We start from the raw sequence: 23,465 nt of genomic DNA on the forward strand, positions 1-23,465 counted from the left end.
ATTTAAATCAAAACGCGATTCAAATCAATATAAATGTTTATTTTGTAACGCATAGGTGACTATTCATTGTTATTAAAAAGACTTAAATTCGATCATGTTGTGATATTTAGAAATATAAATTTGTTTGGTGCGAGTGAGGTTTTATTTAATCTCTGACCAAGGGAAACGTTTAATTTTTTCAAAGAAATGTTTGTTAAAAAATAAAGTCATAGTTCCATGGGATTCAATCACAGACCATGTGACATGGAAGTCAGGAACCTAACCCACAGCACCACCAAACAGTCGCATGCTAAGGGCTGAAAACTACAGAAACATTATCGACAATGTACAAATTTGATAAAGCTATAAAATAATGTAATTAGGCACAGAAGAAGTTTACAGCACAGTACAATAATAAATGCTGACCATGAGTTTAGAAGCATAAATTACCTTACACTCAATTTAAACACAAGCTGTCTTTAGCCCTCTAAGCTGGTTCATACAGAAATGTAGAGATCCAGGCTCAGAACACACAGCTTCATTAGCGAATACATATGCAGGACAAGTGGAGAAGACGTTTTACAGTGGATGGATTTTTAGAAACATCCCATCAGTGACATCACTGAAGTCAACTCCTAGGTAACTGTCGTGTGGATAGTTTCACAAGAATCAGACAAAGGTTTAAGCATCGCTTGTTCTAGATAAAACTGCAAAAAAAAAACAACAACCCATAATGTACTTCTTTGCGGCTCTGTTTGCCCAAATCATATATTCACAACGTGAAATTAGAAAATAATATTACGTAACCAAAATTCGCAATATGGAAACAGAACCTGTGTAATTGTTGACAGATTATGTACTTGTAACATTTTTACAAGACGAACTACAACATTTAAAAAATGACTTGTATGTACTTGATATCTCTAATCAATCCACTGCACTGCATTAAAACAAAACGAAAACTAAAACGCCCTGGGCATACCGTTTCGCGCTTCTGTAAATCAAGTTAAAAATATCTCAAGACCGATACTTGTCATAATGAAACCATCTTTCGTGTATGTTTTCTTTAAAGTACCGAGACCAGCCATATACTGTATATATACCATATACAGTAAGTACAGACGTTTAAAAAGCTCCACTCATGCCGACAATGCAGCATGAAGAACCGCAACCTAACGTTTGACAGACAAAAGCCGGGCGCCGCTACGAGCAATATGAAATCAAACTGACAGCACACGGCGTTTCGCGCTGACTCAAAAGTGATCTCGACAGACGCTGTTCTCTGCATAACGCTGAAAGAGCTAAAGAGCGTTTCTGTTGAGACGTAACAAGCTCGTTTCTTTCTACCATGATGTCACCATGACCAAATCTGTCTTTAAACACCTTGCTCAGTCTCTGACGAGACTGTCAAAAATTGCTTTCGCCGATTGTATTGCAAACCGGCGGAAGCGGGGTATTGGGAAAAGTTTTCAACTAGCAATAATCGCGCCTCGGCTAAACCTCACAGGCTACGATACTGCCACTGCGCAAAGCTGACGGTTGCCAGGCAACCGCGGGGATCCTATGGAAATCGTTATCGATCGTCTCATGGCATGTCGTTGCGGTAACGCTTCATATTTGTCGTCTTCTTCTTCTTCTAGCTTGAGGTTTTGAAGAATTTCATGACAGACAAGGGCTCCGTTGGGAACAAAGGGCGTTGTGAGAAAACCGTTGCTTCTTTTTAGCAGCAGAAATACAACCCTTTAAATACAAGATGACAGAACAATGACGAAGGGCGTGCCGGGAGGAACTCATGCACTACAGAGGAAAGGGGGCGGGCACGTACAGTTCACATTCAAGCCACAAGTACTCTTCTCGGATGTTACACAAACAAATCCTAACGTCTTGAAAGCATTGCAGCATGTTTGTGTCCCACTTCCCGTGGCTGCAGGACGACTGACACGAACGGACAAACACAATCTGTGGCGTTTAGCGTGACATAGTCTTGCAGGCATCGTGCTGTCTCACTGCAATACTATACCGCTAGAGGAAACAGTCCATCTGGCCATGAAACTCATTTGAACGTCTAGCTACAGCAACTAACAATATCATGATTTTTTCAGGATGTGTGGAATCAGCACGTCCCGGAGACAGCTTCCGAAATCGTGAGCATTCTCTGGTGGTGTCCTGCAGGGTTCCTGTGTGTGTGCGTTGGTGGTATAGTGGTGAGCATAGCTGCCTTCCAAGCAGTTGACCTGGGTTCAATTCCCGGCCAACGCAGTGGCGATTGGTTCCAAATGCTGTCATGAGCCTTGGATTGTGACTAGCAAAGCGAAGCCTTTTGAAAGAGCTAAAGCACTGCAAAACGGAATTGAAGGAGAATCTTACAGGGGATTCTGAGCGGTGTCTGCATACACGCAGTCCGATACGGGTGCTGAAAGCTACTCTCAATGTCATGCTGCCTTTCCCCGGAGTAAATCTGTTACATTGAAAGAATGCTTCTGGCAGGTTCAAAAAGGGACCCTTGTTAATTGGAGAAATCAATGATTTCGAATGAATTCTGTATTAAAAGACAGCTATACACAGAAAACATGCAGGACACTGCTCATGATGTTTCCCGAGCCGAAACACAGTGCGTTTTTCCAAGCCATCTGACAAAGCCCGCCCACTGAAAACTGCAGCAGTTGGACATGAAAAGTGCCCGATAAATGCCATTTCTCATCATTTCTCTTGGCGTCAGTTCTGCTATTAAATGGGACGGAGGCAACGGGCTCAGAGAGCAGGTTAAGTGCACACCGAACGCAGATGTGTCCAAGTGTCTGTAAAAGCGCGGTGCTCCGCTGGCGCTGTTCCCTAGTGGCTTAAAGTGCCTGCCTAGTAAGCAGGTGATCCTGGGTCTGAATACCAGCGGTGCCTCTCTCCGTGTCTTGTTGTGCCGAATGTCTCATTTCAGACAAACATGTACAGCTTGGTTCAGTTTAATGCAAGAATTCATTTCCTTTCTGGAATAACTTGTTTTTGAAGAAATCCATACAGCTTGTGAAAGATGAAATCCATTTCTTGGTTGTCAGTGGAAAAAGATTGCCGGCTGCAAGAAGCGCAAGTGATTGTTTTCTTTGACCATAAACCTGCAAATGTAGGGAGCACAAGCGGCTGTCAGTCTCTGTGGCGCAATCGGTTAGCGCGTTTGGCTGTTAACCGAAAGGTTGGTGGTTCAAGCCCACCCAGGGACGCATGTCTCAGTTTTTCCAATGTAAACATCATCACCGCTAAAGAAAATGGCGCAGAAGGCTCCACAGTCGAAACGTTGTGCTTCTTTTCTTCTCTTTTCAGCATGGAGTAAACCTTTGCTTGATCCTTTGCAGCCTACGCATGCTGACACAGCTACCTTTCTCTTAACGCGCCTCAATCATTATACACCAAAACCATCAGCAGAATGTGTCGCCTCTGTGGTGATGTCATTCCTCTGCTTCACAAATGTCCTTAGTGATGGACCATTTCTTTCTGCCATTTTTCCGTAGCGGTTATTGATTGCTCCATCATTTCCCTCATACTTTCCATCCCTAGACTGAGAAAAAAAACAGAAACAGGCTGACAGGACGACAATCAAATTGCAAAAACTCATCAAAGCACTCAATAGAGTATTTGAATCCACAAGTAGCTACGAGCAACCTTGTCCTGGCTTACATGAAAGTCGGAAAATGTCAAAAAGAAAAAGATGGTGGCTTTTTCATATTTGTTCTTTCATTTTTAGTTCGTTGGCTCTTCTGTCCATTGTCCTCCTGCCTGGCTCTTGACCTGTGACTGTCTGAACGCACACCTTAGACTTTCAGGCGGGGGATTTGTCCTGAGCCTCTGTGAAAGACCCACCCACCCCCATAAATAACTGCTCTAGAAACACATGAATGCAAAACTAAACCACAGCTTAAAGAGGAGCTCCAACTCAGTGCCATACTAATGTAAACGAAGTAATACTAAGACATGTTCTTATGGATTTGTCTTACCTTCAGATATGTAATTGGATTTCAGGATTAACTTCCTCATTCAATGTAGTGGTGATTCTTTGCCTGGTCAGTACCTGGGTGGGAGACCTCCAGCGAACAATTAAGCTTGCTGCTGGAAGTGGTGTTAAGAGACTCTTAGGATCTTCAAGAGGTCTCTGTCCAATAGCACTAGTTGCCTTAGAGCTGGCTCAAACATTGCTCAAGAGTCTACCTTTCACAGATGCGCAAAGATGAATGATGGGGGTGCACGCTTCAAGGAGCCTTCCAACTGTAGGGACCGATTAGAGACGATCCGTAGCATGTGTTCGTTTCCATATACGCCCCGTGTCTCAACGGTAGGACAGAGTCAAATACTGCCTCGACACGTAACAGCGTTATATTAAACCGCAGGACTTGAGGGCTGTTTTGTTTGAATGTTCAAGGCATTGGCGTAGGTCAAGGGCCATTGGTGCATCTCCTGTAACTGGAGCAAAAATGCTATTCAAAGTGCAGTGACTAAAATCGTCGTCCACATGTCTCCGTTGTTGATTGCTTTCTGTCTAAGAACGTTCTGTTTTCATGTCCGAACGGGGAGACTTTATCATTCCAACTTGAAGCCACCCTTAAGTCCTCTGAGGTGTGTGTGTGTGTGCTTGCACGTATGGCGTAAAAGGTTTCTTAAACGGAGAGCGAACTTGAAAAAAGTTGCCTCCGCTGCCGCCGCCTCGCACTCCCTGTTCGATTGTAGCAAGAAGGCAGCGGCCGCGGCGCTCGCTGTAATCGTGGCCGAGTGGTTAAGGTGACAGACTTGAAATCCGTTGGGGTCTCCCCGCGCCGGTTCAAATCCTGCCGACTAAGGCGTCCTTTGCATTTGGTTGCGTGCGTGCGTGTAAAAGGACCAGCGCCGTTTCGTTTTCGCTGGGACCTTTAACACTCTAAATCGCCTGGACCCGCAGCCTGTGAAATCGATTCTTCGGCACCCACGAAGGACGCTTTGCCGCTGGACACAGATACCGATGCTTTTCTGCAACGAGCTTTCCAGCTGAATTTTCTCGGCAGCTCCGTACTAAACCTGTTCTCCATTGCAACATAGCGGAGGCTCATCACGTCTATAGCAAGGCTGTGTAGGACCGCATATGCCACAGTGACTTGTACACAGACCACATGAAAGGCAAGCAAAATACACTTTTAAAATTCCAAAGACTCACAAGGTCAGAGGAACAGCGATGACCTGAACAGATCTGTTACAGAAGTCTAGGTTGACCTTTTTAGAGCTGTAATTGCATTTTTGTTTAATAGAAGATCAAATCTACTCGCATGTACCAGCACCTTACAGTTTATTGATGTTAATTCTGTTTAAGTAATAAGATTGCTAACGATGTTGGACTTTAGCCGGTGTTTTTTAGAACAAATTGCTTACACTTCTGTAAGGAATACGCAGTACGTGCCTTTGTCAGTCATTGCTCACCATACCTGTAACTTTCTTATCTAACTCACTTCCTCAAATGGTGAAGGTCCACAAACATAAATGAAAAAAAAAACCCTTGATGTAGATGAGGTGCACAAAAAAGCAGCCCCTGATAGTGTATAACACATTTATACTATTGCAGAGACACATGTAACATATATATATATACTGTATATATATATGAAACAGAAATAGAAACAGAAACAGGAATCGCTTACTCACCTGGAGAATCTCTGTAGGAATATCTAGCATTTATCAATGGAAATAAAAGCTGCTTTAATACAGTGCATGTTCAAACTCAAACCCTCAGCTGCTGTTCTTGTTTGTTTTGGGACAAATTGCAACTGAGCATCGCATGAGCCGTTACATACCCTTATCTGTTAGGGAATTTCAAGGGAGGAGTTAGGTCAGAATGGGTAGGCTGCAAAACAACAAGTAAAGATTTATATTCCAAGATGAAACGTTGTGGCGGTTTTCTTATCTTTTCAGCATGGACTAAACTTTTACGTGTTCCTTATATGCTATATGTGTATATATTAGCACCAATGTCGTTCTTAAAAACTAACATGAAATTGTCAGGGACATTCAGCTATATACAAAGACGAGACAGACAAAGTAATAATTCTGTATTAACGTGGCCTACATATTGACGCAATGATCGAACTAACTGACATGTTCTGATTCAGATCCCCTGCAGTTCATGCCAATTAGAACAATAGCAATGCTGAGTCCTCCCCACCCTACCGAGCACAAATTCAGCTGCTCTCCAGTTCTGTTCTGCATGTTTTTTCATTGCAATTGAGCTCGGAGCTGGAGATGATCTCCATACAGTTCTGTGTTCACTAGCCCGCACTTGCGTGCTAATTTACGGGTTGTGGCAAATGCTTTTCTATAGTTCATATACATGACGGCAACCTGTTACCGAGGAACCTGAGAGGTTTAAAAGCCTCACGAGCCAGGCAGGACTCGAACCCACAATCTTCTGATCCGAAGTCAAACGCGTTATCCATTACGCCACTGGCCCATAGAACATGCGCTTGCACTCCACCACAGAGAGCTCTACACTGCTACTAGTAGTACACTTCCCCATCTAAATTTTCACAGCAAGAAACTTGTGTTTCCTACTATTTTTATCAGGTTTAAAATATCATCTCCTTAAAACAGAAAAAGTGTTGATGTGTCGTGCTGAAATTCCGATTGATTTTGAATTCAAAGAAAAAAGGTTTTCTTCCAAAACACCATGAAATTGTCACATCTTGCAGACAATAGGTGTATTCCATGTTGAAAAGAGAAGAAAGAAAACCATGGAGCCTTTTACAGGTGTGAGAAGACCTCACAGTCGAAACGCTGTTTCCGTTCTTCTCTTTTCAGCATGCAATAAACCTATTGCTTGTTCCTATGCAGCCGAGGCATGCTGACGTAGCTACCCAGCTGAACATCTTGCAGACTCTACAGTACTTCTCTCCTGTAGAAGTAAAGCAGGGCTTGCTGGGTGAGCTTTTGCTCCGGTAAATTAGGTCACGTGTCATGTTAAATCACTTCTTCTAAACACAACATTTAGTGGTGCTAGCTTTCCCCATTAAAAAAAAGAGACATTTCCCTTACAGTACATGACATATCGTTTTTATTCTATGAATAAGTATAGAAATTAAACAAAAGAAAAAATGGTGTCGCCAAAGAATGCACAGCTTGGACATGAAAAGTGCCCGATAAATGCCATTTCTCATCATTTCTCTTGGCGTCAGTTCTGCTATTAAATGGGACGGAGGCAACGGGCTCAGAGAGCAGGTTAAGTGCACACCGAACGCAGATGTGTCCAAGTGTCTGTAAAAGCACGGTGCTCCGCTGGCGCTGTTCCCTAGTGGCTTAAAGTGCCCGCCTAGTAAGCAGGCGATCCTGGGTCTGAATACCAGCGGTGCCTCTCTCCGTGTCTTGTTGTGCCGAATGTATCATTTCAGACAAACATGTACAGCTTGGTTCAGTTTAATGCAAGAATTCATTTCCTTTCTGGAATAACTTGTTTTTGAAGAAATCCATACAGCTTGTGAAAGATGAAATCCATTTCTTGGTTGTCAGTGGAAAAAGATTGCCGGCTGCAAGAAGCGCAAGTGATTGTTTTCTTTGACCATAAACCTGCAAATGTAGGGAACACAAGCGGCTGTCAGTCTCTGTGGCGCAATCGGTTAGCGCGTTCGGCTGTTAACCGAAAGGTTGGTGGTTCAAGCCCACCCAGGGACGCATGTCTTAGTTTTTCCAATGTAAACATCATCACAGCTAAAGAAGATGGCGCAGAAGGCTCCACAGTCGGAACGTTGTGCTTCTTTTCTTCTCTTTTCAGCATGGAGTAAACCTTTGCTTGATCCTTTGCAGCCTAAGCATGCTGACGCAGCTACCTTTCTCTTAACGCGCCTCAATCATTATTCACCAAAACGATCAGCAGAATAAGTCACTTTGTGGTGATGTCACTCCTCTGCTTCACAAATGTCCTTAGTGACGGGCCATTTCTTTCTGCCATTTTTACGGAGCGGTTATGGATTGCTCCATCATTTCCCTCTTACTTTCCATCACTAGATTGAAAAAAAAACAGAAACAGGCTGACAGGACGACAATCAAATTGCAAAAACTCATCAAAGCACTCGATAGAGTATTTGAATCCACAAGTAGCTACAGATGCAGCCATTCAAAATGGGTGAGGTATTTCACGGCATACCGCGACACGCCCACCAGGGTATCACGCGGTATCACGTGTGTCACGTGACTAGCTATCCGGCGTCGCCTTGTAAAACCGCCAGGGGGAGCTTAACCTCTCATGTACAGCATTCGAGCCTTTAATTTTGAACTGTGTATCACAGCATGTTAATCATCAGTCATTCAAATGTTGGTATATTTTATGAAAGCAAGATTGCTCAGTTGGACAAAAGTACACAACCTACCTTTATCAGAAATATTTATGCATCAAAGCCTTTACTGAAGATATTACTAATAGTATTAATAATGGATGACTTTGGACAAGCTGTATACTCAAAGTATAATTTCTTTAGCACATTTGTACAAGCACTTGGAATCTGTCCAAGCCATACTTTGTCAGGCATTTTGTTTTACTTCAACGGGGCATAAAAACTTCCTTGCTTTTAACAGGGCGTTTCATAATTTCTACTACGAGAATGATTTAAAATGCGACACCTATCATTCAACTAGAGCTTAAAATATCACAAGGAAAAATACACACCGGTATTCCATTTCTCCCTAAACATTGTAAGCTTCGAAGTCTTTAACTAACGTGATACCGGATACGTCAACAAGCATACTTTTAGAATTTGATTAAAAGGGAATATAATATGGAATCGCGTATCTCAAGAATTTAATAACGGTATGATTATATCCGTGTACTGCGGCAGAACTGTGTAGGGCTGTTTCGCCTGCCTGATCATGCGAGCTGTCTTGTAGCTTACTGGTCTAGGTGCGTGACTACCAACTGGTAGGTTGTGTGTTCGAATCCAGCTGCTGCTGGACTTTTCATTTTTATTTATTTATTTTTTAATCACGTAACATAAACATATTACCGTATGCAAACTGTACTGTATACAGTATGTATATGTATATTTAATGTCTTAACTGTGCCCGTTTAATTGAATTAAAAAAAAAATTATTTAACACGAACATTAAGCTGTTTACATCTTCCGCCTGAGAACAGTCACCCGTTGCTACCCAACGCAGAATGGTGATTGGCTGACACTATCTGACACCAGACACCAGACACCAGGTGTGCTATACCAGGAAGAGGATTTCTTTCTATTCAAAACGTGTATTTTAAAAGTTTAAGAAGTAAAAACCTTACAGCGTACACAGATTTCTAAACTGATCAGGATCGTTATCTTTGTCTTATGCATAATAATGTTCACCGCTCTGTCCAGCAAATTAATAATAAACTTTATTTTATATAGCGTTTTTAACGAATAAGTAATTAGATTGCTCATAAACCTAATCACTTGCTTTTTCTTTTTATTTAGGCTCAGATTTCAACTATAGATCGTATTATTAATAACCATAATAACAACCAACCAACAAAAACAACCATATAAACATAATGGTGGTGCTGGACCTTCCAGTTTTATTTATTTATTTTTTAATCGCGTAACATAAACATATTACCGTATGCAAACTGTACTGTATACAATATGTATATGTATATTTAATGTCTTAACTGTGCCCATTTAAGTATTGAATATTCATATCTAATTTTACCACTGAAGGGAAATCTTAACATAAACATACAGTATATGGCTGGTCTCGGTACTTTAAAGAAAAAAATACACACCAGTATTCCATTTCTCCCTAAACATTGTAAGCTTCGAATGAAACCACTAAATAAAGACATAAATATAGAAATCTTAAGATTTGTTTTATTTAATGTTGGTAGCAGGATGAACTGTCAGAGTGTATATTTTGTCGCAAAGTTGCTACAAGATGTTAACAGTGAAAAAGGTATTTAGAAATGAGTTATTTCAAGATGAAAAAGAAAACATACACGAAACATGGTTTCATTACGACCAGAATCGGTCTTGAGATATTTTTAACTTGATTTACAGTATTTGAGAGGTATGTCTTAACACCGATACTACAGTGCTTAAGTACTGCTCACGTATATGTTTCTAGGTTTATATTATGCATTTCATACGGTCAAATTACTTTTGAGCAACTAATAAGAAGCGCGAAACGGTATGCGTTTTAGTTTCGTTTTGTGCTGGAACCCGTGGATTGATTAGAGATATCAAGTACATACAAGTCATTTTTTAAATGTTGTAGTTCGTCTTGAAAAAATGTTATGAGTACATCATCTATCAACAATTACACAGGTTCTGTTTCCATATTGCGGATTTTGGTTAGGTACAGTATTATCAAATCCAGTGGCGCTGTGTGTTACTTTACTGAGTCCCAATCTGTGATTGAAACCTGTAAAACCGGTTTAATTCGTCACAGCCAGCACTCTTCAGGTGTGAGGGTCTTCTGCTCAGAATGAAACGCTAAAATGTTTGTGTATATTCTAATGGTAGTGGGGGCAGGGTGTGTGGGAACAGGTTTGTTCTTCACACCTGAAACATTTTCTCTGAAAGGATTTTCTTCGAAGTTTAACCGATCTTGTTACAGCATGTTACAGTTTACTATTATTAACCATATTAATTTTAAGTGCTTAATGTAAAATCTTGTAAAAATATATTTTCATTGTTCAAATATACATTAATATACATTAAGTCTGACTATCATATAATAAGTTAAATACAAAACTAAAGAAAAAATAGGGTTAAATATAATTCAAAATATTTTGCTAACAATGTTAACTGTTTATGAATAATAAAATGTATTAACTAAGGAGTAGGATGGCACAGTTGTTAGTATGTTTTTTGTTTTGTTTCTTTTTCATAAATACAACAGTAGTACCTGATGTCTCAGTGGCTTTCAAAATTAAATTATGCATGTAAACCTGTGAACTAGAAAGATAACTAAGATTTTAATACTAATTAAATGACCGCGGGCACTTCCCACCCCCTCTACATTCTCAGAGTAGAACAGACTAACCTTCTAATGAAAGACGGTCCACCCCCCACGGACAGGAAAAGTGCCCACAGGCACTTAAACTTAATATGGTCAGTAACGGTAAACAGTAACATGGTAAGAAGGAGCACGTACAAACGTTTTCGAAATAACCACATGTAAGACTCTGATCCTAAAAATGTTTAGGGAGAAAGTGGAATACTGGTGTGCTTCCAGAAGAATCAGTATGGCTCAGAGATTAAATAAAACTTCACAGACATTAACGAAGAGCATAACGCGTGTACTGTATACACTGCAAGTACTGTACAACCCAACTCTCTGCAGGAGTGCTGGCTGTGACGAATTGAACCGGTTTCACGGGTATTTTCAAAGTAGGAGGCGAGATTTCCAGCGAAAGACACCCCCTCAAAAACCCAGTAAATACAGTACTTACTAGTTAAAGGCTAGGCTCCCGACTACGGCGAAAGGAACCCTTCTTTCATTAGAAGACAATGAACATATTTTAGCCCTGAATGAATTAATAGCAAACATGGTTTACATAAAAGACATTTTTCCAAGAAAGTTTAGCCTTTGTCACTAATGAAACCACTAAATAAAGACATAAATAGAAAAATCTTAAGATTTTTAAAATACATGACTTTGCTAAAATTTATTTGAAAATAAAAACAATTACAACCGCCAGGGGAAAGAGAGAACAGGGGAGGGATGTTGGTTTTGCATAAGGGGCGGGGCTATGGAAAGTAGGTATGTTTGGGAATGTGTAGTTACATGTTCTGGCTGTTTGTGAATTATCGTTGTTGAGTATGGAGTGTTGAGGTATTGATTTTGTGTAATGCTTTATGTTGAAAATTGAGGTGGATTTTGTTTATGATAAACAGGATAAACTGGGATGGGAGGAAGGTTTGGTTTTGCATAAGGGGCGGGATTATGATAATTCGAGGACTTTGCGAGTGTAAAATGGTTTGATTATTTGATTTTGTATTGTGGTCGTTATCTATGTTTTTGGTTGGTATTATGTTTATATGGTTGTTTTTGTTGGTTGGTTGTTATTATGGTTATTAATAATACGATCTATAGTTGAAATCTGAGCCTAAATAAAAAGAAAAAGCAAGTGATTAGGTTTATGAGCAATCTAATTACTTATTCATTTAAAAAGCTATATAAAATAAAGTTTATTATTAATTTGCTGGACAGAGCGGTGAACATTATTATGCATAAGACAAAGATAACGATCCTGATCAGTTTAGAAATCTGTGTACGCTGTAAGGTTTTTACTTCTTAAACTTTTAAAATACACGTTTTGAATAGAAAGAAATCCTCTTCCTGGTATAGCACACCAGCACGTCTTTTTTCTCCAATCAGAGGGGTGTCAGATGGTGTCAGCCAATCACCATTCTGCGTTGGGTAGCAACGGGTGACTGTTCTCAGGCGGAAGATGTAAACAGCTTAATGTTCGTGTTAAATATTTTTTTTAATTCAATTAAACGGGCACAGTTAAGACATTAAATATACATATACATACTGTATACAGTACAGTTTGCATACGGTAATATGTTTATGTTACGCGATTAAAAAATAAATAAATAAAAATGAAAAGTCCAGCAGCAGCTGGATTCAAACACACAACCTGCCAGAAGGTAGTCACGCACCTAGACCAGTAGGCTACAAGAAAGCTCGCATGATCAGGCAGGCGAAACAGCCCTACATAGCTCTGCCGCAGTACACGGATATAATCATACCGTTATTAAATTCTTTAGATACGCGATTCCATATTATATTCCCTTTTAATCAAATTCTAAAAGTATGCTTGTTGACTCCGGTATCACGTTAGTTAAAGACTTCGAAGCTTACAATGTTTAGGGAGAAATGGAATACTGGTGTGTATTTTTTTCTTTAAAGTACCAAGACCAGCTATATACTGTATGTTTACGTTCCAAAATTAATATCGTTTATGGCCTTCACACGCGTTACAGTATGCTCCTATTCTTTTTATGCTCAGCTACTAAGATTTCCCTTCAGTGGTAAAATTCAATATCTACAACGGGCACAGTAAAGACGTTTACAGTAAGTCTTTCTACGACAGACCAACGGACCACGAGTGCCCCTGTCGGTCAACCAATCACGCACCGCGGTATCGCGTGTCATCTTACCTGCGGTACGTGTCTGTACCGCTTACTTTGAATGGCTGCATCTGTACGAGCAACTTTGTCCTGGCTTGCATGAAAGTCGGAAAATGTCAAAAAGAAAAAGATGGTGGCTTTTTCATATTCGTTCTTTTATTTTTAGTTCGTTGGCTCTTCTGTCCATTGTCCTCCTGCCTGGCTCTTGACCTGTGACTGTCTGAACGCACACAGTAAAATTTCATGTGGGGGATTTGTCCTGAGCCTCTGTGAAAGACCCACCCACCCCTATAAATAACTGCTCTAGAAACACATGAATGCAAAACTAAACCACAGCTTAAAGAGGAGCTTGTCATGACTGCCAGGCAGTTAAGACCAACTCATAAGCGATCTAATCAGCACCAGCAGTGGGTGATTATTAACAAACGCCGCCGCACGAGTTAACCCACCTGCACACACTCCACCGTGCGGTGCGCAGTGCTATTTTTACCATCTTTACCTGCTTCCCGCTGCTCGGTATTGAGTCTACTCCTTGAGAGCTCTACCTGGCGTTTTTCCATTACCTCGTTTATTCTGGATATTGGACTCCCCTTCTGCCTTTTCGACTTTGGACCTCGCCTCTCACCTCGGACTGTTTGCCACCAGTGTTCTCCCTGGATTACGACTTACCTTACGCCTCTTGACCACGAAACAAAGCAAAGCAGAGCAAAACAAAACGAACAAACAAAAACCCTCACGTCCCGCACTTGCATATAACGCCGTTACGTGCCCAAGCGGTATTGTATGTCATCCTAGCACTGCACCCCGGGGCGTACGGTATATGGGAACGAGCACACGCCACGAATCGTCTCGAATCACTCCCTACAGCTGTAAGGCGCTTTGAAGCGTGCACCCCCAACATTCTTCTTTGCGCATCTGTGAAAGGTAAACTCTTGAGCAAACTCTGAACCAGCTCTAAGGAAACTAATCCGATTAGACGTTACTTTGACTCATCCTTTAAGGGACCCTTGTTAATTGGAGAAATCAATGATTTCGAATGAATTCTGTATCCGTTAAAAGACAGCTATACACAGAAAACATGCAGGACACTGCTCATGATGTTTCCCGAGCCGAAACACAGTGCGTTTTTCCAAGCCATTTGACAAAGCCCGCCCACTGAAAACTGCAGCAGATCGTGTAAAGGCGTTCAACTTTGTAACTACTGCACGCACAGGAAGCAGAATCAATTCCTCTTTTCAAACTGTCAAAGGTTTGCTGCAGGACATCGCACAATCTCTTTTGAACGGGGACAAACGATTTCTTATGGGGCGCAGTAAGTACAGACGTTTATAAAGCTCCACTCATGCCGACGATGCAGCATGAAGAAGCGCAACCTAACGTTTGACAGACAAAAGCCGGGCGCCGCTACGAGCAATATGAAATCAAACTGACAGCACACGGCGTTTCGCGCTGACTCAAAAGTGATCTCGACAGACGCTGTTCTCTGCATAACGCTGAAAGAGCTAAAGAGCGTTTCTGTTGAAACGTAACAAGCTCGTTTCTTTCTATCATGATGTCACCATGACAAAATCTGTCTTTAAACACCTTGCTCAGTCTCTGACGAGACTGTCAAAAATTGCTTTCGCCGATTGTATTGCAAACCGGCGGAAGTGGGGTATTGGGAAAAGTTTTCAACTAGTAATAATCGCGCCTCGGCTAAACCTCACAGGCTACGATACTGCCACTGCGCAAAGCTGACGGTTGCCAGGCAACCGCGGGGATTCTACGGAAATCGTTATCAATCGTCTCATGGCATGTCGTTGCTGTAACGCTTCATATTTGTCGTCTTCTTCTTCTAGCTTGAGGTTTTGAAGAATTTCATGACAGACAAGGGCTCCGTCGGAAACAAAGGGCGTTGTGAGGAAACCGTTGCTTATTTTCAGCAGCAGGAATACAACCCTTTAAATACAAGATGACAGAACAATGACGAAGGGCATGCCGGGAGGAACTCATGCACTACAGAGGAAAGGGGGCGGGCACGTACAGTTCACATTCAAGCCACAAGTACTCTTCTCGGATGTTGCATAAACAAATCCTAATGTCCTGAAAGCATTGCAGCATGTTTGTGTCCCACTTCCCGTGGTTGCACGACGACTGACACGAACGGACAAACACAATCTGTGGCGTTTAGCGTGACATAGTCTTGCAGGCATCGTGCTGTCTCACTGCAATACTATACCGCTGGAGGAAACAGCCCGGGTTCGATGAGCCTTGGAATGTGACTAGGAAAGTGAAGCCTTTTGAAAGAGGTAAAACACTGCTCAAAGGAACTGAGGGAGAATCTTACAGGGGATTCTGAGCGGTGTCTAAATAAATAAATTCTTCAGCGTCCGCGGATGGCATTTTGCAGCTGGAAACAGATGTCGACGCTTTTTGAACAGAGCACCAAAAAAGCGTCTCTTTTGAAGGTACAGGTATTGAGCATTGGTGGTTCAGTGGAAGAATTCTTGCCTGTCAAGTAAGAGGCTCGGGTTCGATTCCTGGCCAGTGCAGTGGCTTTTGCATGCTCACCACTATACCACCAACACACGCCCACAGGATCCCAGCAGGACACCACCAGAGAATGCTCACGATTTCGGAAGCTGTCTCCGGGACGTTCTGATTCCACACATCCTGAATAAATCATGATATTGTTAGTTGCTGTAGCTAGACGTTCAAATGAGTTTCATGGCCAGATGGACTGTTTCCTCCAGCGGTATAGTATTGCAGTGAGACAGCACGATGCCTGCAAGACTATGTCACGCTAAACGCCACAGATTGTGTTTGTCCGAATATGAACTTTCACAAAATCATGCTAGCAGACAAATGCGCCTCAGAGGACTTAAGGCTGGCTTCAAGTTGGAATGATAAAGTCTCCCCGTCCGGTTAGGAAAAGGGAACTTTGTTAGACAGAAAGAAGGAAGTAACAATAACGGAGAATTGTGTGCAAGGATTTTAGAAGCTGCGCAGCCCTGCAGTTTCAATAGCCCTTTTATTCGTGTTAGATGCTGGAATTGCCTATTTTTGACGCTCTTACGAATGCGATGTCAACGAAAACAGAACAAAGCACAAAAAAACCCTCAAGCCCTGCAGTTGGATAGAATGCCGTTACACGTCCAAGCCGTATTTGACTTCATCCTACCATTGCAACACGGGGCGTATATGGAAACGAACACACGCTACGAATTGTCTCTAATCAGTCCCTACAGTTGTAAGGCGCCTGGAAGCATGCACCCCCATCATTAATCTTTGCGCATCTGTGCAAGGTAAACTCTGGAGCAGTCTTTGAAACGGCTCAAAGGAAACACGTGATTGATTCCATGTGCATCTGGGGTTCATTTCTTATTTACATTTAATTCAAGGGAAAGGCTTGGGTCAGTTTCAGACGGCCTCCAACAGCGAGATTCAAGCGCCCCACCTTCAGCCCAATCTGCGCCACCAGAACGCCAACGGCTCCTCTGCTCTCCGGGGTGCGGTTGTGACCCCGTAACCTAAAGTGTTGGTGGCAGACAAATGGAGACTAACAGGTGACGTCCTAGGACATGACTACATTGTGACACTCGGTGGGGATGGTGACCATTGCTTGGAAAAGAGTGCGAGGCCCCTTTAGAAAAACATTTTGTTAACAGGCATTCTGCCTCAGCCTAAACACCTATAGCTTGAAAAGCGCATGCTATTAGACAGGCACCTCTGCAAGACCTTAAGAGTCTCTTAAACTAGTGATAGTAAGGTGTTCCCAATGGGCGATGTTCGGCTTTCAAATCATCTCTCCTTGGAAGCGCCGAGATGCAGCTGTTTAAGGCTTAGAAGCAGCTGACTGTTTCACTACCTAGCTGATCACTGTCAGTCAGGGAGCTCAGAGGTGAAAAGCCTGTCTGAGAGACAATGCGCCGTCGATCAGTTCAATATGTTCCGTACCAGCTCGGCGCACCTGAGATCATCTTGGTAGCCGTGTAGCTCAGATGAGCGAGAGCGTGTGTGTGTGTACCACCGTGATTGGATGCCGGTCCTTCTCAGGTCACAGTAAACCTTCTGCTGCCTAACTTCCCTTATTTTTGGGGATCCCTTTGAAAAAGCAAAGGAAAAAAAAACTGGCTCTTCATCAGCGTGATCAACCTCACCCAGTGTGGTGCAGTGGCCTAATGGCTAAGGCACTGGCACTCTCAGCCAGGGATTGTGGGTTCGAGTCCCATCTGGGTTGCTCCTGTCCCCTTTTGAGAGTACAAATGTCCTTGCAATTTGCGAAGCTGCAACCCCACCTTACTCAGTGAGCGTCTCTGCTTTTCTCTCACATACAGTTGGGAGAAAAACTTTTGTAAACAGCCCTTCGGAATGATGTGGATTTCTGCATGAATGGCTCCTAACATGTGATCTTATCTTTATCTTAGTCATAATAATCAATAAAGAGAGTCTGATTTAACAAACAACACACGCCCAACATTTGACATTGCTGTTTTAACAAATGTTTTAAACAATCAAGGTCATTGATGGAAAAAGTACGTGAACCCTTATATTAAGGAGCTAGTGGAACCTCCTTTATTGACAAAAACCTCAACCCCCACTTTCTGTAGCGGCTGGTCAGACCTGAGCAGCGGTTAGGAGGTATTTTGGCCTATTCCTCTATGCAAAACTGATTCAGTTCATGTATATTTTTGGGATGTCTTACGCTGAACGGCCTGCTTCAGATCATGCCACAGCACTTCAATGGGATTGGGGTCAGGACTCTTACTTGGCCATCCCAAAATACGGAATTTCTTCTGTTTCAGCCACTCTGTTGTTGATGTACTCCTTTGTTTTTGTCATGCTGCATGACCCAGCGTCTTTCGAGTTTTAGATCACAGGCAGACACCCTGACATTCTGCTGTAGAATTTCCTGATACATCTTGGAATTCATCGGTCCCTCGATGATTGCAAGCCCTACAGCCTCCGCCATGCTTCCCAGGTGGGATGAGGTTTTGGAGTTGGTATGCAGTGTTTTGTTATCTCCAAACATAACGCTGTGCACATTTACCAACAAGTTCAACTTTTGTCACGTCTGTCCACAGAACATTGTTCCAGGAGTTGCTGTGGAACATCCATGTGGTCTTTAGCAAACTTGAGAGGGGCAGTGGTGTTTTTTTTGTTGGGGAGAGCAGTGGTTTCCTCCGTGGTGACCTCGGATGATCACCACTCCTGTTCAGATTTCTTCTTATGGTGGACTCATGAACACAGACGTAAGACAAAGTCAACCACCTGTTCGCTAGATCCCATCCCCACTCAGCTAGTCAAAGATTCCCTCGAAGGACTGGCAGGACCTATAATTAGTATGATGAATGCATCGCTTGCGTCAGGCGTTGTACCTGATCAATTTAAGGTAGCGGTTGTTAGACCGCTCCTTAAGAAGTCAAATTTGGATCCACAAGTTCTTAACAACTACAGGCCTGTCTCAAAGGTCCCATTTCAATCTAAAAGTCTTGAGAGAATAGTTGTTGCCCAACGTCAATCGTATCTGGATTCAAATAATATAATTGAGAAATTTCAGTCTGGTTTCTGAAACTGCATTAACGAGAGTCGTAAATGATATTCTCTTAGCTACTGATGCAGGGAATGCAACAGTGCTTGTGCTTCTAGATCTTAGAGCTGCCTTTGACACGGTTGACCTCTCTGTTTTGTTACACAGGCTTGAGTTTGAGGTTGGCTTATCTGGAACCGTCCTTCAGTGGTTTACTTCACATTTTACTCATCGTTTTCATTATGTTCAAATATCTAATAATTGTACTGCTTCATCAACGTCACCAGTTCAATTTGGGGTACCAGACGGATCAGTGCCGGGACCAATATTGCTCTCTCTCTCTACATGCTGCTGCTAGGTAGGATAATAAGAAAAAATAATATGAACTTTCATTCATATGCTGATGACACTCAAATAAACATTTTGTTTACACCAAACGACAACTCTTCTATTATCACTTTAGTTAAATGCATTAATGAAGGAAAGACTTGGATGTGTGAAAACTTTTTGTTACTCAACTCTGAGAAAACTGAGGATCTGTTGATCGGAGGCAACAATACTGATAGGACTACTATAACTTCAGCACTTAACTCAGAGGATTTAAACATTTGCCTCAAAGAGACAGCACGTAACCTAGGCGGCATATTAGACACAAGGCTCTTAACAACTTGCATTGTTAAGTGCCTTGGGACAACCTTGTTGTGAAAGGCGCTATATAGAAATACATTGATTTGAACTGAATTGACAATGTAAAATGTTGTGTGTTGTTTGTTAAACAAGACTGTCTTTATTTATTATTATGCGTCAGATGAAGATCAGATCACATTTTAAGAGCCATTCATTTAGAAATCCAGATCATTCGTGTTTTAAAAGTCGCGGGAAAAGCGAAACGGGTGCTTTTCCTTTGTTGCGCAGACACATGACGACACCATAGGCGGCAGGACTTGAAGCTTCGCGGGGAGACCCCGACGGCTTTCTAATCCATCGCCCTAACCACTCGGCCACGGCTGCAGCGCGCGCTGCCTTCTTGATACAGTCTAACATAGAGTGCCGGGCGGCGGCGGAACCCTTTTTCAAAGTCGCTTTCGGTTTAACAACAACAACAAAAAATTTCACAAAATGCATGCTAGCAGACAAATGCGCCTCGGAGAACTTAAGGCTGGCTTCAAGTTGGAATGATAGTCTCCCCGTCCGGTCAGGAAAAGGGAACTTTGTTAGACAGAAAGAAGGAAGTAACAATAACGGAGAATTGTGTGCAAGGATTTTAGAAGCTGCGCAGCCCTGCAGTTTCAATAGCCCTTTTATTCGTGTTAGATGCTGGAATTGCCTTTTTTTGACGCTCTTACGAATGCGATGTCAACGAAAACAGAACAAAGCACAAAAAACCCTCAAGTCCTGCAGTTGGATAGTTGGATAGAATGCCGTTACGCGTCCAAGCCGTATTTTCAAGACGTGATTCCCTGAGTCCCAAAAATTTGTAAGTTTTTTGGATGATCTGTGGACCGATCTTTCACGATGAAGAATTCCTTAAGAAGAATAGATCTCGGCCCACCATCCCAATGCCTCCATCTCAAAACAGCAACCTCCCACTGCCCTTAGTCTGCAAGGCAGTCCTTTCAAGTGCGATGATGACGCCGGGACCTTCGTTGCCTATTGTACGAGCTGAACTTTTGTGCTCATCAATTCAACGCTCTTTCCATCAACTCATCTTGTCTTTTGACGTTTCGTGTTTTGTGCTCCTTTGACTATCGGCATATCGGGTGACTGCAAACACTGAAGTTCTTGCTTACGGAGTGTGGAACAGTGTTTTCAAGTGATCGCTGTTCTGTCATGTTGACGCCGAGTGAATCTTTCTTTGGCAACATGGGCAGGCTGACAGCAAAAGTAATGGCAAATTTCTTGACTTATTTCTGAATGTGAATGTTCTTTAGAAAAGGGATGCGGCGTTGCTTCTCCCCCGTGTAAAGGTCACGCATTCCAGACGTGGTTATGAGCGAACAGTTGCCGCAAGTGTTTGAAAAGAGCAAGAGAGGAAGCAGCCCTGCCCCGTGTGAGGATCAAACTCAGGACCTTCAGATGAAGAGACTGACGCGCTACCAACTACGCCAACGAGGCCAGCTGCAGTGCACAGCCGGAAAGTTTGCCTCATATGGATTTCAGTCGCCCGTTCCCTAATCTTTAGACGCCCTCTGCTGGATGTTGCATTTGCCTTTTGATTTTACCGATACTTTTTTGGTCTGTTTCTGTTGCGAGTCTGTTTTTCAGATCTCACCTAGCACAAGTCTCTCTGGCTGAAGTGGCCTCTCTGCTTCAGCATCGTGCCCTCACTCAGCCATTAAAAACGTCACTCGGACTTCTGACATGCTGACATGAAATGTCAAGAGAGAGTGGCGGAGACGCTTAAGGCAGAGAGAAGATGAAGAGGGGGCGTGGCTGCGAAATGATTGACAGCTGCATGACGCTCTCCATGCAAGGTGTGACCACAGGCTAAAGGACACCTTTCGGCACATCAAGCTCTAAGCACACACCTGGAGGACGTGGGAAACGATCCCGCTACCTCTCGCATGCAAAGCGAGCGCTGTACCATGCAAGCTAACCCCCCTCGCTGGGGCTCATGCCTCAGTGTCGCCTAGTGCCGCTTGTTCCCCTCTTACCGGGTGCAGTTCACTGCCCTTCGTCTGCAAGGCAGTCGTGTAATTGCGGCTTTCTTGACTTATTGATGAAGGTCTGACTGGACGAGTGAATGACGCCTCTCCCCCATCCTCAAGCTCGCTGACAGGATAAAATAGAAAGTGCTGCTGTGGTTCATTGGTTTAGGGGTATGATTCTCGCTTAGGGTGTGGGAGGTCCCGGGTTCAACTCCCGGCTGAGCCCTTGTGTGTTCTTTCTGTCCTCGTCCACAAGACTGGGAACTGATATCCACATCACCTTGTAGCATCTGCTTATGGCAAACGATGGAATGTGACTAATGACTGAAAGAGCCTGGTGAATACTCATCACGTGGCACAATGAGAGCGTGCAGTCAGCTGTCCAAGGCAGCAACCTCATTGCTCGTTCAAAAGAACACGTACTGAAAACTCATCACCACTATGTCGTAAATGAGCACCGCGATCGCTTGTTGTCATGCGTCCTTACTTGGGAAATGCAGAAGCAAAAACTGCCCTCTCTCAGCCACCGAAACGTGTGCGGCTCGCCTTGCACTCTCTGCGCCTCGCATATTTATGGAGCTGTCTGCTCTTCTTTCTGTTGAAGTACGCAAGTTACGGGGCGTACTGCAGACTATGATGTGCTCAATGACAGCTTTCAAGATTTGAAAACTATGAGCTTGATGGCTCAAGTCGAACGAATGTGGTTGTTACGCAATTGATGATCAAACGCACATATTCTAACGATTCGTGAGAGTATGTTCTAAAGGTCCTTGGCTCGATCCCGGGTTTCGGCATTTTGTTTCATCGCTCCCTTTGTTCCTCTCTCCAGCGCCCCCTGCCTAAAATGACGCGTCCCTTTCTCAGCCCGAAACGCAAGCGATACACCAGCAACAAACCCTACAGGTTTCCGAAGTGTAGTGGTTATCACGTTTGCCTAACATGTGAAAGGTCCCAGGTTCGAGACCGGGTGCAAACAGCCTCTTCTTGCACGCTCCTGCACTTCACAGAGGTCTTGAACCACCAGTCATTTGTTCCCAATGTATTTCCGGTGCCTTCATGCACTCTTGTACCAAACGCACGTTTTTTCTGTACCTGGAGCCGATCATTTGCAATTGGGCTGTCCCGACAGACCAAGACGAGCTCTGTCGGCTCAAAAGCAGCGCAACACCTGCGAGAACAACAGAAAGATTAGTACCCAGCGGGGGCCTCTTAGTGAGCCCAAGATCTAATCAAGAATCGACTCCAGCAACAGGGCTGGGCGCATTGTTCCATACTCCGACCACTCTTGGTGTAAACAGGTCCCTCCTGGTCTCTGCATGAAATGCACTTTCCTGCGTTTGCTATGGTGTAACTGGCTTCCCCTGCATGGGCGAATGTGAAGAAGATCCTTAGTAAGTCATTGAAGAAACCCGAGAAGAGGTCGGAGTGGCCTCTGTCGTTCATCAACGATCCAGTCAGGCAGTACTCCTCTGTAAAGCGCCGTTCGTTCACATCGATTGGCTTTTTTTTGCCTTCATTCATGCAAGTAGTAAAAGCAAACACCCCTATTCTGCCGTGACCCAGATTTGAACCAGGGTTGTTGCGGCCACAACGCAAAGTACTGACCACTATACAATCACGTCGAGTTACCGATACACACGTGGCAGGGCGGAAAAGGCTGTGCTCTCTTCGTGACATAAACGGAAAAGTCCTGACGTTGCATTTCAACTGAGTCCCAGTATACATCGACCCTTCGACACTCTGAGTGACAACTCTCTTGCGTGTTTTCTCATATTTATGTAGTTTGCTTGCATGATGCCGGGAACAGCAGGGTTGTTCGCTGCCATATGGTCTAGTGGTTAGGATTCCTGGTTTTCACCCAGGCGGCCCTGGTTCGACTCCTGGTATGGGAACGTGTCAATTTTGCCTCCTGCTTTCCAAAAGATCAGCACCGTGTACGAAGGAGCCGCATTAAAACTACTCGAACGTGCAAAACGTGCGAGAAGAGGGGGCGCTTGTTTCCAGCCGAAACTTCTCGCGTGTGAGACGAGCTGACCATCGCTGCAGGAGGTGGGAGGGTTACTCTGGTAGACAGGGCTGACCTTCGGCAATTGGATTTATACTCTCCAAGATGATATTTGCACTTTCTGGAGAGGCGATTTTCTCCACGTCAGTAGCCCGATTTCGTCGATTGCGTGGAGAGGGCTGTAGAATGTGACGCCGCCTTTCCTGCTCCGTCCATGAGAG

The 23,465-nt window shown here is 43.3% G+C and overlaps 10 non-coding genes across 10 annotated transcripts; 6 read left to right on the forward strand and 4 right to left on the reverse strand.

Moving 5' to 3' along the window:
• Positions 1–1,371: 1,371 nt before the first annotated feature.
• LOC148633620 (U4 spliceosomal RNA) lies at positions 1,372–1,513 on the reverse strand. Its single transcript, XR_015933928.1, has one exon. It is a non-coding gene; the product is annotated as a U4 spliceosomal RNA (small nuclear RNA).
• A 653-nt stretch (positions 1,514–2,166) lies between these two features.
• Positions 2,167–2,238, forward strand: trnag-ucc (transfer RNA glycine (anticodon UCC)). The gene has a single exon. It is a non-coding gene; the product is annotated as a tRNA-Gly (tRNA).
• An 879-nt stretch (positions 2,239–3,117) lies between these two features.
• On the forward strand, positions 3,118–3,191 carry trnan-guu (transfer RNA asparagine (anticodon GUU)). The gene has a single exon. It is a non-coding gene; the product is annotated as a tRNA-Asn (tRNA).
• Positions 3,192–4,717: 1,526 nt separating this feature from the next.
• trnas-uga (transfer RNA serine (anticodon UGA)) lies at positions 4,718–4,799 on the forward strand. The gene has a single exon. It is a non-coding gene; the product is annotated as a tRNA-Ser (tRNA).
• A 1,561-nt stretch (positions 4,800–6,360) lies between these two features.
• On the reverse strand, positions 6,361–6,433 carry trnar-ucg (transfer RNA arginine (anticodon UCG)). The gene has a single exon. It is a non-coding gene; the product is annotated as a tRNA-Arg (tRNA).
• Positions 6,434–7,573: 1,140 nt separating this feature from the next.
• On the forward strand, positions 7,574–7,647 carry trnan-guu (transfer RNA asparagine (anticodon GUU)). The gene has a single exon. It is a non-coding gene; the product is annotated as a tRNA-Asn (tRNA).
• A 7,028-nt stretch (positions 7,648–14,675) lies between these two features.
• Positions 14,676–14,817, reverse strand: LOC148633626 (U4 spliceosomal RNA). The gene has a single exon (XR_015933938.1). It is a non-coding gene; the product is annotated as a U4 spliceosomal RNA (small nuclear RNA).
• A 725-nt stretch (positions 14,818–15,542) lies between these two features.
• Positions 15,543–15,613, forward strand: trnad-guc (transfer RNA aspartic acid (anticodon GUC)). Its single transcript has one exon. It is a non-coding gene; the product is annotated as a tRNA-Asp (tRNA).
• A 5,020-nt stretch (positions 15,614–20,633) lies between these two features.
• trnak-cuu (transfer RNA lysine (anticodon CUU)) lies at positions 20,634–20,706 on the reverse strand. Its single transcript has one exon. It is a non-coding gene; the product is annotated as a tRNA-Lys (tRNA).
• A 2,353-nt stretch (positions 20,707–23,059) lies between these two features.
• Positions 23,060–23,131, forward strand: trnae-uuc (transfer RNA glutamic acid (anticodon UUC)). Its single transcript has one exon. It is a non-coding gene; the product is annotated as a tRNA-Glu (tRNA).
• The last annotated feature ends 334 nt before the right edge of the window (positions 23,132–23,465 follow it).

This window comes from Lepisosteus platostomus, unplaced genomic scaffold, assembly GCF_059453375.1.
Source record: "Lepisosteus platostomus isolate fLepPlt1 unplaced genomic scaffold, fLepPlt1.hap1 Scaffold_46_H1, whole genome shotgun sequence".
Lineage (NCBI taxonomy): Eukaryota > Metazoa > Chordata > Actinopteri > Semionotiformes > Lepisosteidae > Lepisosteus > Lepisosteus platostomus.